Source organism: Ornithorhynchus anatinus, chromosome 8, assembly GCF_004115215.2.
Source record: "Ornithorhynchus anatinus isolate Pmale09 chromosome 8, mOrnAna1.pri.v4, whole genome shotgun sequence".
NCBI classification, from domain to species: Eukaryota; Metazoa; Chordata; class Mammalia; order Monotremata; family Ornithorhynchidae; genus Ornithorhynchus; species Ornithorhynchus anatinus.
Window position 1 is genome coordinate 41,964,033 of NC_041735.1, and position 13,326 is coordinate 41,977,358.

Here is a 13,326-nt window from a genome sequence, read left to right on the forward strand (position 1 = left end):
GCTGTAAACCCTCCTTAGGGCTATGAGGAAAACACAGAACAAGGTTTGTTTTTCTCACACCCCCAAGAAAACTTCATTGCCAAAACACCACTTCTATTTTTATTTGCTGTTAAATATCATTGAATATTCCTTCATTTTAGTACAGAAAACTAGCCAAATAGGGAGAAAAAAATGCTTTCCCTTTATTTTACTATACTTCACATGCTTTTCCCTTTATTTTAAGGAAAAGAAAAACCACATGAAGAGGAGTAAAGTAGAATGAAAGGTGGATTATTTTTTTCCTATGGGGCATGGCAGGAGGTCCTTTTTATCATACGTAGTTTCTAAAAAAATGAATAACAATCTTTGAATGTATGTGTGTGTGTGTATGTATATAAATTTCTATTAATAAACTTCAGTTAATGCAGCTCTTCAATTTAGTTTACTACCTCTGTTGGCTATAAGATAGTGAATTTGAACAGTCTACGCAAAGGAAGTAAAATGGTCTCACGATCAGTCAATGGGATTTGTTGAGTGTTTATTGTTGGTAGAACACTGTATTAAGCCACTGGGGACAGTACAATAGAGTTCATTTTTTTTTTTACACAAATTCCTATAGTAATAATTATTATTATTATGGCATGTTAAGTGCTTATTATTATGTACCCAGTGCTGTACTAAGTGCTGGGGTGGATTTGAGCAGGTCGGGTTGGACACAGTCTCTGTCCCACGTGGAGCTCACAGTCTCAAGCCCCATTTTACAAATGAGGTAACTGAGGCTCGGAGAAATGAAGTGATTCACCTAAGGTCACACAGCAGACAAAAGGCAGAGCCAGGTGTACACTTCCTGCATATTTTGTATTTTTTAGCTGAATGTGCTGGGACTTCCACAAACTACAGTCAATCACAGTGTTTCATATTCTGAGCATGATACTTGAGAACAATATTAAGGATTCAACACTTAAGAAAAAGATAATACCAAACAAAAAGGAAAAATCTCATTTACTCAAAAGCAAAAGGATAAGTCACTTGGCTTTTGTTTACCGATCAAACAGTTCACTGTCACAATTTATACTTAGGTGGCAATAAAATGATCTTAAATATCAAATTATGTCCAATACTTTCAATATGCCACATGGTGAATAATATAAACGTCAATATATGTATTAAATGTCTACATATTCCTCATTGCTCCTTCAACTGCTTTTAACACATTCCCGTACCTACGACTGCAGTGTGAAAGGGTCAGAAGTGATTAAAAAAAAAAAAAGGTCAGGTCATATGCTGGAAATCTGATCAGATCAGAAGTGGAGAAGAATGAAAAAAACCCCGCCAACCTCAAGCTGCTAGTGTGTAGACAGCACAAGTGCCAGAAAAAGGAGATGGTTCTGAAGATCTACTTTTGTCGCATCGCCCACTGAAACAAGTCTTGAAATTGGTGTGTGTACTGTGGCCATCTGTTTACTTTTGCTAGCAAACTCTGACCATGACTTCAAAAGAAGTATTCTAGGAGTTAACTTCTTAAACACTTGCATACTTCAATATGCTATTATCACAACGGTTTTGCAGTTTCTTAGAAAAGCCAGCATCAAAAGATGTATTTAATTCACTTTAAAAATAAAAGTGCTATTCCCATATATCGGAGAATCAGGATCTCAAACTCAAAGAAAATCGTTCTGCTCAAACTCTACTCACTTGTTCCCAATTAATCTAAAATCACCTTCCCTCCACTTAAAAATGTGTGACCTGGTTTTAATATGATCCTGAGAATTACTCCCACCTATTTTCTCTTCCCAGTTTGACCAGACAATACTTAATTTCAAGTACTATTTAATCACTTACTTACCCACAAATCCATCTTTTCATTCTCTTTTACCTCCTATGTGTAAATCACTTTGTGACTGTTTCTCTCACTAGACTGTACTCATAGGGGACAGGAATTTTGCCTCCATTCTACATTGTCCTCTGTCCAATCATTTCGTTAGGTAATCTACACACCGTAGATGCTCAAAATAGACTATCTATTGACTGATCTATTCTCTGTTTACCATCACTTTCTTGAGAGCTCCAAATATTCTCTTAATGTCAAACACAGGCCACAAAGCTTCTTGAATCTAAGTGTCTCATCATCTCTCCATGTCTTCCTAATTTACTGTTTCATTTTTCATTCACCTGATAAAGAAAACTCCCTATCTCTTTGCCTTCAGTCTTAATTTTCTATGGTTTATCTGTTTTAATCTTTATACTGCTCTTTTCTGTAATATTTCTTATATCTTCTGGAAATTTGGTATAGAGTAAATTAAATTAAAATGGGAGTTTTACACATGACCATCAATCTAGGTTAGGTAAATACGATTTCCCACTTTAAATATGTTATGCAGAACTCAGACATTTTTATATTTTCTGGGAAAGGCTTCTGCATTTGCCATTACTATGGTATGATATTAAGTGCCGACAGTGTACCAAGGATTGTGCCGTAAGAGCTGGGGAACATGCAAAATAATCAGATCAGAAAGAGTACCGATCTTATTCAGAGCTCAGAATCTAAGAATCCCAAGAAACTCAGTCAGGTTCCTTTGATGGCTTGTAAAAGACCCACATGATGAATTTTTTAAACTCAGGTTTTGGAAATTTTTGTATATTTTTATCAACTTGGGACAATATTCTTTAAAATATATATTTCTGCCAAGGAATAGATCAGTCCATTTAAATCTCTCTCAGATCTTAGTTACTCTAAAAATGCTGAACCATTATCTAAATGTATCCGTGTATTTCAAACATGTAATACCACAAAAGTAACCACTATTATAATTCTTCTGAATATGCTCCAAAAGACAAGAGAGCATATTACTTCTCCCTGAAGTTGAGTAGCCAAAACAGTTTTGTAGTTCCCAGTCTGTTGTGATTTTGTATTCTTTCCTGTTCATAATGACTGCTATTGATGTAATATTTTCCATGTCTGTACTTTTTCCATCTAAATAAATTTCAGATTCTCCCATTCAGGGCATTATGTATTCAACTCAATACAAGTTATGCAATCTAGCAATATACAACTCTCGAAAATCAAAAAACCAAAGGACAGTATGATTCATTTTTTTCACAATAGAAAGCATTCATCTCCTTTTGTAAGTTCAATATTTCCAAAGATCCCATGAAAGAATAATTACAAAAATTAGTGAAATATTTCACAGTTCCTATTCAGGAGAATAACCTGACTAAAGCAGACCATTCACTAATAAAGTGCAACTTAATAAATCATGTGGAATCTTATTTTGTTCAAACCCTTACTAACTCCAAGCACCATCTGTTACCATCAAAACTATATGACAAGATATGATATATAATTAATAGGTAAACAACAATCTAATTAAAATGGACAAATACTCCATGTTCCTGCCATTTGGGAGCTCTAATTACAGACTAAATTTTAAGCTTGAATTAAATATTTAAGCTGGAAAATTAACTTTCCTTCTCGAGTCTTGAATACATTAATACAGATATGTGAAGCGACTTCCTGATGGGAACTTAAACATGTAATTTAGTTTCATCAAAGCAGTTACTAATTGTTAAGCAGCAGTACCTTACCATATGTACACAATAGCTATTTAGAGCAGAAAAGGTGGTTTTAAAGCACCCCTTTGCAACCCTTTCCTGACATAAATATAAAATGTATATACAGCACAGCAGTTTACACTGCACATTGAAAATAAATTATGTTCATGCGTCAGCCTTTGGTGCTTTTTGCCAATCGTACATTCAAATAGATAAATAAACAAAATCACCGATTTGTCAAGATGAAAAAATTCACTGAAATATAGAGATGACCATAAAGAATTCTTAGGAAAATTACACTCATACAAAAAATTGTGCCAAATTGTACAGAACTAAACCCATGAACCTCTGAGATAAAATCAAGTGTACTTTAAAAAACTGATATTTATTCCAGTCTGCACAAGTCATCATTTAAATTGAGGGAAACTTAAAATGAACTCAGAGGAACCATTTTCCCCGAAAACTAAATTTTTATAAATACGGAAAATAGTAAGTTACGCTTCATAGAAACATTCAAAATGGTATATATGAGTAGTTTTAATCTTTTGTAAAGATAACAAATGTAAGGTTTTCGATAGTAATTGAAAGGTGAAAAATAGCCCTTACCAAGTATCATTTGTTAATAAATTCCCCCAAGCCTCTCTAAAAATATTACAGCATTAAGTCACAGGTCACCAGATGCACTGTAAGTGTATGATGACCCTTTTTTTTAAAATTTTAAAGTACATCCTGTTGTTGGAAATTAAACAGTTTAAATGTTAAATGGAAATTCAAAGATGCCTTTTAGAACGGACCATGAATAAAGAATACTATCTTATTTTTTTCTTATCTTTTGAATACAATTTTACAAATTGACTAGTTTTGCTATGCATCAAGAATAGGAATTATCTCAATTTATATTTTTCTTAACCACTTTATATTTCCATTAAAAATTCTGGCGAAAACTTGAGGATTTAGAGACCAAATCAACTCTATATTTAAGAAAACCATGACCCAACAAATACTTCAGAATAGAAAAATAATTCAATTTTTAACTAACCGTTCAAAATATGTCTACGTGGAGGGCAGTGCTCCAATAGTCCCTATTAGTCACCCTTATCTTTTTTTTGTTACGATTAAAGTCTAATATTCCTTTGTGTGAAACCAGTGAAGTCTCTGCACGAAGAGGCATCAAACATGAAGACATATAGATACCTATATTCTAATCAAATAGTGCGAAGAACTTGAAGACTATGCCACACCGATATGAATTTCACCTGTGGGTGCATGTGCGGCTGAAAAGGCCAAAAGTGTGACCTTCAGTTCTTACTACTTTCCTTCACTGTGCTGTTACGGCTTTTTGCCGAGTCTGACACTTCTTACTTTCATTTCTTTATCTTGTGATTCTCAGGCACAAACTCATAGAGAGAAGCAGACAATAAGGGAAGAGAGGTAGAAATACCAAAGATATGGGGGAAAAGAGAGGAAAAAAAACCCACCAAAAAACCCCACACCACTTACTTTGTTCTTTCTGCCCTGGACATTGTTTCTTTTTTTTTTTGGTATTATTTGTGAGAGGACAAGGAAGGAAAAAGGGAGATCAGAAACAAGAATCTAGAGTTCAACTGCTTAGGTGGCAATTTTTTAGGATCTGCCTTGGTTTTTATTGTCAAATGATGAACGAACAACTTAACTTGGCTTTGGAGCGATATGATATACCAGGACGTGTATTATGTAACACATGCCCCTATGACCAAATCTATATCTGACCGTATGAATTGAAAATATGGAAACCTAGACTGTAAGCCTCCTCACGTAAACAGTAAACTCCTTGTGGGCAGGGATGATATCTACCAACTCTACTGGTATCTTGGGTGCTTGGTAGAGCACTCTGCACACAGTAAGTTTTCAATGATTACCACTGATTGACATCACATCAGTTTTGAAAATAATTCTAAAGATGTACAGGGCCACAAAAATGCTAGTCTTTATCTTCCCAGAAAAGTGCCTAATAAAATAAAACAAAATATACTTCTTTCCTATTTGCTTGCTCTAGGATTGTGATTACTCTGTAAGACCAAGATAAAAATGCACATTTATGCTATTTTATACTACTCATATCCCAATTTTCTAAAAATCATGCAATTTTCTTTTGCTGAATGCAGTATTTTCCTATCAGTGTTAAATTTATCACCTTAAATTAAGCTATATGAAATGGTTGAATTATTTAATTATTAAAAACAATATTGACAGATATTCCTTATCGTCTCCCTTTTCCCCTTCCCACTAAAAAGAAACGGCTATCATTTCTTTAAAATTGGTCTCAACAAAACCCCTTGTTAATGAGGTCTTGTTTGAATGTAACGACATATACTTCAACATGGTTGGTCCAGCCCCTCCTAATCCACTGCCTCACTTTTTCCAAATAGTTTTCAGGGTCACTGAATAAAATCAGTGGTTGTATTTGCATACACAAACGATTCATGCCATTTTGAATTTGAGCCTGGGATTTGCTGTAAAATTACTGGAAATATCACCTACTACCAATGAACCTCTAGTTGCTGGTGCCCCCTATGCTATAAAACCCATTGAAATTCACTTCTTTGGACTATATGGATTTTTGGATGTCTGGATAATCTCTTAAAATATGACTGCACTGAAGCTGACTTGAGTTACTGATCTTCCCTTAACTCAAGTACACAAGCAACAACTCATTTAGATATAATCCAAAACTTCTTGGCTTAATGGAAAGAGTAAGGGCTTGGGAGTCAGAGGTGGTGGGTTCTAATCCCAGCTCCACCACTTATCAGCGGTGTGACTTTGGGCAGGTCTCTTAACTTCTCTGGGTCTCAGTTACCTCATCTGTCAAATGGGGATTAAGACTGTGAGCCCCACGTGGGACAATCTGATCACCTTGTATCTGCAAAAGTGCTTAGAATAGTGCTTAGCACATAATAAGCGCTTAACAAATACCATTATTATTATTATTATTCTATGGTGTATGTTTTCACTGTATAATTTGGATCAACCAAACAATAGTAGCTATTGCATGCTTATGATGTGCAGAGCACCTTACTAAACACTTGGGAGAACATAAATGCAACAGAGTTGGTGACCGCTGCCTACAAGAAGCTTACAGTCTAGAGGGAGAGGACAGAAATTAAAATAACTTAAGGATATGGAAAATGGGAGAGTAAAGGATATGTAGATAAGTGCTGTGGAGCTGAGGGTGGGGTAATTATCCAGTGTTTAAGGAGCAAAAATCCAAGTTTGTAAGTAATGCAGAAGGGAGTACGTAGGGGAGATAAAGGCTTAGTCAGGGAAGGATTTTTGATAGAATGAAAACGGGTTAACTAGGATGCCAACTACACAGAAGTAAAGATTCACCATCAGAAGAAATGGTTGTGTGTGTGCATTTACTGGTAATCACCGCATGTCACTACTGCACTCTGCAGCCTAACCCTATGCCTTATTGAACTGTATTACCCTTTAGAGAGCACTCCAGCTTCACTGGACCACATCATACTTGGTTTTGCTGCAACTTTAAAATATTATATTTAATGCCAAATTACATATTCTGAGTATTATACAAGAACATATTAAATATTATAATGTGAATTTGCATCAAAAGAGTTAAGGTGGCTTATTGGACCACATCATACTTGGTTTTGCCGCAACTTTAAAATATTGCATTTAAAGCATTATTACATATTCTGAGCATTATTATACAAGAACATATTAAACATTATAATGCAAATTTTCCTCAAAAGAGTTAAGGTGGCATCTTTGCACTACCCTAACCCATTAATGTCCACCGACTCAATGGTTCCTATGAGATTATTTTTCCTAACAGAAAGGTCTGCATTGTTGTAACAATGATGTTACAGCAAAATTAGATGAATATGGTTCCAACAATAGCCAGATTAGAAAACCAGTTTGCTCTACGAAGAGGTGCAAGGAAGAAGCACAGTAAGTTAAGAGTTTGTTGCAGCTGATCTTGACATACTTTGATTCAAATATCAAAGATAAACCTGGGCTATAAACGTGTTCTTGAGAGAGCAAGTTATCTGTGGAATTGTTCCTTGTTCAAGGATTGCCTAGAAATTGCATGAGAGCGCTAAACGGGAAATGTAGCCTCGGGAATAATCAGATTACCAGAATTAGCAAAAGATTACCAAAATTGCCTTGTGAGGTTTCTTCTGCTACTCTCCGCTCTCAGAGTTTGCTTCAGAGGATGGTATGGAAGGTCCAGTGGAGATGGAGAGGCATCTGTGGGTGGAAGGGAGAAGTGGTGGGATGGCCTGGATGTGGAGGAGAGAAAAATACCCTATTTGGAAATAACACTGGCATCTCACAGGGCTATCATGGTTTCTGATGACTTAAACCTTTAGAGATTTTAGGTCCTCGGTTTTGTGAAGGGGTGAGCGGGAGGGCCTTCAACCCCTCTCCAACATTTGTGCATAGGTGACCACAACACTACTTCTGCCGGGGAATAGGAAGAAACAAAGCATGAGGCTTGCTAGGTGCAGGCTGATAACTGAACTGGTCAGTTAATCAATTTACTGAACACTTACTGTGTGCAAGGACACTGTACTATGCACTTGGAAGACTACAATATAACAAGAAACAGGCATTCCCTGCCCACAACAGTTTGTCTTCTGCTTAACTGGAAATATAAGGCCTTTTCTGATTTAGCTAAGTGGGTCCCAATCCTACACATATATTCTAGTGTAAATGCTTCTAGAACCCAGTATGAAGGAGTAAGAGCGTTTTCATGAATGATTCAAATGCCTCCAGTCTTTTGAGTAGAAAGTTTTCCAGTTACCTGGAATTGCACTTGAAAATTGCCTTCCACATTTCTATTTCATCTTTAGCATGGCCGGGGAGTATATGCTGAATGTACACAGTATATTACGTAGTCCTACTTTATTCCAGTGATGACGAGAAACTATCAGGGTAAGTTTCTCCATTTCTGCCCCAGAGTATTCCCCAGTACCTGGAAAATATTTTACAGCCATCATACTTTTTTTAAACAGTTCTTTTCTTTTAATCACCCGTTACCAACAGAAGTTCTCCCATGAATTGGGGTAGAAATTTTCTATAACAAAATTTATGTAAAAGATACAATCCATAACGCGGACATCATGAGCCAAATACAAGAAGACAAATATGATAAGACAAATGCATGGACTTGAAATCTGTGACAGAGTGATTCTTTTCAACTGTTTTTATAAATAATCATATTAGGCTATAGTGAGCTTAGCCTTTGAAGCACATAGTCCTAAATTCAAATTTAAGTTTTAAATACATATACATTGATATCAAACAATTTTTACCCTTCGTTTTCATAAAAATAGAGGCATCAATGAAAGCAAAGGAACTGTGCTTTGCGAGTATTCTCACGAGCTAGGTTATACCAAACTAGCATCCTTGATTTTAACACTTCCAGAATCGTGTTTCATATTTCAATAAATTTCTCTTTTATATTTGGCACATGTCAAAATTTAAGGAAAAATGCAAGGTGGAATCATTCGCAGAGTCTCATTACACTATGAGATATATATTTCAGGATTTTGTCCAACCACCCAAAAAGCCTCAAGTGATACCGTGGGGTCCCACTTTCGTCTGGAATGATGGGGATGGGAGGAAAGGGGGAGCTGTAAAAGTGGCCCAGCAGCGGGAGGATGAGAGGGAGGAAGACAAGAAGAAATAGGAGGAAGGGGAGGAACAGATAGGTGAGAAGACAAATGCATCTGCTGCTTCTATCACCATCCCAGATTAATTGGTCCTCCCAAGGAATAGCAGAAATTCCCTTTACTCCATGTTCCCAACTAAGTCAGTTAAGCAGACACAGCTGCCTGGACATGATTGTTTCTTTCACTTTTCCACTCTTATTTTAGTCTTTTCCCTTTTTTTCCTTTCTGATTTACTTTTGTTTCTCTCCATCTATGATCCTCTTTTAGGAACCATCTTAAGGAGACCCCACCCTCTCTGACTTATTTGCCTGCCTTTGAAGGACTCTTAAAATAGAAAAATCAGGACCTCAAGTCCACCACAATAAGCAGGACCCCAGTGCATATAAAAGTATTTTAACCCTAATAAATGACAACTACAAAAAACCTTCAAGTCCGTTGTTTCTAAAGCTATTAATACAGTAAAGGGCTTACAGAAACACAACTGAAGAAATTTTCTATGGAGACTATTACTAGGGTTTCTTGAGAGCAATCATGTATTGCCTCTTTCTACTGTGGTCACAGTTCTGCTGGCCAAATAGCAGAGTAGCTGGGTGGTCTACGGTTGCCTTAAAATAATAATAACTGTGGAATTCCGTAACTACTTACTATGTACCAGACACTGTACTAAGCACTGGGATGCATACAAGCAAATCAGTTGGACACTGTCCCTGTCCCACATGGGGCTCACAGTTTCAATTCTCACATAAGAGATGAGGTAACAGGCACAGAAAAGTGAAGTGACTTGCCCAAGATCGTAGGGCAGACATGTGGTGAAGCTGGGATTAGAGCCCATGACCTTCTGACTCCCAGGCCCATACTCTCTCCATTATGCCATGCTGCCTCTCACAAAGGGCGGGGGATTTTAACTAGTATAACACAATAATTGTGATATTTTTAAGCACTTACTATGTGCCAAGCACTGTGCTAAGTATTGAGCAGACATAGTTCCTGACCTATAAACATCTCACAGTTGAGCGTATCAACGCAATTACACTGTATGTCCCAGGAGCTTAGTACAGTAAATGACTGAATGAGTGAATACCATTGATTGAGTGTATCTGAGACTCCAAGAGTATGTAAAAGATGTGTAATTAAATAATTCCCATGTGACTGCACAACTGATACTCTACACTAGATACTATGGGAGGTGCATTCACTGCTAATTTTATGTACTACTATAATAAATATAGCAAATACTGTAACTTCTAAAATGAACACATTTTAAAAAGCTTTACCACCAAGGTTTGGCTCCCTACTTGCACTGTGAGCTCCATGTGGGACAGGGACTGTGTCTGACCTCATAATATAGTAAGCATCTGTCTCAGCCCTTACTACAGAGCTTGGTTCACAGTTAGGACTTAACGGATAATAATAATAATGATGGTATTTGCTAAGCGCTTACTGTGTGCCAAGCACTGTTCTAAGTGTTGGGGTAGAAACAAGGTGATCAGGTTGTCCCACGAAGGGCTGACAGACTTCATCCCCATTTTATCGATGAGGTAACTGAGGCACAGAGAAGTTAAGTGACTTGCCCAAGGTCACACAGCTGACAAGCGGCGAATCCGGGATTAGGACCCACGACCTCTGGCTCCCAAGTCCGGGCTCTTTCCATGAAACCACGCTGCTTCTCAATGGATACTACACTTGTCATTATTATCCTACGTACAGTTTACACAATTCACATAGGTACTTTAGATGGTACAGAATACATCCTGGCAAGTGTAGTAAACTGGACTGTGGATTTTTATGCCATATAAGCAGGCGAAGGTTGCCATTTTTTGTTTGTAATACAGATAATGTAATGAATATAAAGTGAGGATACATAAGTCCTCCTTGGCTGTCTTAATACGGTTGGCCCCCTGTGGTTGCCCACGCGAGCCACTCCTACCGCAGCCAGGTCAAGTGAATGAGGTCCCTGAATTAGGCAAGCCCAATCCGGGTCCCACCTTCAATGGATGGAAAGTCCCCACATGCGAGACAGAGCATGAGAACCTCTCTCTAGAGGCTCCACGGCTCCTGATACCCTTGTGGACAGATGCCTGAGGTACACGTAGAGAGAAAGTCCTGATCAGAAGCTGTCCCCTAAGACAAGAGTGGAGCCCAATCAGAACTTTGTGAATACAGCTTGGGCCCGAGAGTCCAAAGGACCTGGGTTCTAGTCTTGGCTCCGCCACTTGTCTGCTGTGTGACTATGAGCAAGTAGCTTCGCTTCTCTGGGCCTCACTTAACGCATCTGTAAAATGGGAATTAAGACTGTGAGCCCTTACATGGACTATGTCCAACCTGTAGTGTCCAAGCGCTTGGTACAGTGCTCTGTGCACAGTAAGCGCTCAATAAATACAATTGAATGAATTAATCTGTACCTATCCCAGCTCTTAGTACAGTTGCTACCACAGGTAAAGACTTAACAAATACCATTAAAACAAACAAAAAACTGATTTTGGGTGGGCTGAAGTGCAACTATCCAGATGGCAAAACGTAGCATTTCTGGAACAGTTGATGGGATAAGGGGGGTAGCCCGCCAGAGGCTCGGTGTAGCTACTTTACTGACACTCCAGGTTGCCGGGTCTGCACATCTGCCCAGTGTGATGGGAAGGACCGCACAGTAATACCTAGCAGGGCTTGAGGAGGGCCACCAGGATCAAAACCCTGGTAAGATGTGCAGACCCCTGGTCGTGAGAGCAACTAACTGCTAGCTAGTATTGGGGAGCCAAATCCTCCTAATGCTTGTGGTTTAATAAACAATGCCTTGGTTAAGAAATGTACTTGCCTGTGTCTCTGTCTATCTCCCTCTGTTTGCTCATGCAGGATCTCCAAGTATCTCACTAGTCCCGGCTCCATCTGACATGAAATATGACAACCTTGGATCTAATTTTTAAAAAGCAGGCTAAAATCTTGACTAACCATTTTCCTGCTTCTGTTTCTTGATACCAAACTCTACTCATCTTTTAGCAACATCACTGTGTAATGAGAGAGATGTATGCACAAAATCATATATATGTGTGTATGTATATATATGTACCATATTTACTGAGCACTTACTACTTACTGGTCAGATACTACTTACTGCAGTTGGTCAGACAGAATTTCAATCATAGCTCAGATAGCAAGATAGAAACTTCATATTCTACGGTATGCATTTTTCTGCTACGCTATTTTAAAGAAAGGAACACGTTAGGAAATAAATCAATATCATCTGATGATTACTGCATTAGTTCAAAGTTTACTTCTACTAATAAAATTTTAAATACTTAAAAACTCAGGATTAACATCTTTAATGGAATGTGACAGTTTAATTAGAAAGGTAAATGCTAAATTGATATTAAAGTTACCCTAAACAAATTGGCAAAATTACAAACATTCTGGGGAAATGGTCATCCATTAAATTGATTATTTTGTAATAAATCCTGAATTTGTTCTACAGATAACAATCTAATGTGTCTTCCATTTATAGTTTTCAGTTGTATTTACAATGAACACTTCTCTAACAGTATTCATTTCAGCAAAAAAGGGCCAAATAAAATATTAACTAGTCAACATTTTAGTGAGTCTTATAAGAGAAATCATGAAAAAAAACCCCAAAATACACCAAGGTCTGCAAGTGTATTGCAAGCAGTAGCAGAATTTATTGATCCCCTATTTTTTTTTACAGTGCACAGTGCTAGCGTGACTCAGTGGAAAGAGCCTGGGCTAGGGAGTCATAGGTCATAGGTTTGAATCCTGGCTCCGCTGCTTGTCAGCTGTGTGACTGTGGGCAAGTCACTTAACTTCTCTGTGCCTCAGTTACCTTATTTGTAAAATGGGGATTGAAGACTGTGAGCCTCGTGTGTGACAACCTGATTACCCTGTATCTATCCCAGCACTTAGAACAGTGCTCTGAACATAGTAAGTGCTTAACAAATACCAACATTATTATATTGTGAGGAGCATTGTCCTGGACACTGAGACGCTAAGAGCAATTTTTAAAAATGTCTTTATGCACTTATAGTTACTTGTGTGCTGAGAAGGCTATGATTGCTAATATGACCAGAGCAGCAAGGAGTTAGAGAAAATTTCATGTAAAAGATTGGTTTTAAAGGTG

General features: G+C 37.6%; 1 protein-coding gene across 12 annotated transcripts in view; it reads right to left on the reverse strand.

Annotated features, from left to right (window-relative positions):
* TBC1D5 (TBC1 domain family member 5) overlaps positions 1-13,326 on the reverse strand; it is a 442,854-nt gene that overhangs the window by 304,585 nt on the left and 124,943 nt on the right. For 9 of the 12 annotated variants that reach the window (XM_029070199.2, XM_029070200.2, XM_029070214.2 and 6 more), the window contains one exon: positions 7,686-7,779. The exons of 2 other annotated variants lie outside the window; for them this stretch is intronic. The gene's annotated coding sequence lies outside the window, so the exon portion shown is untranslated. Of the gene's footprint in view, positions 1-7,685; positions 7,812-13,326 lie in introns of all 12 variants that reach the window. One more of the 12 variants, XM_029070210.2, reaches the window with a different exon arrangement.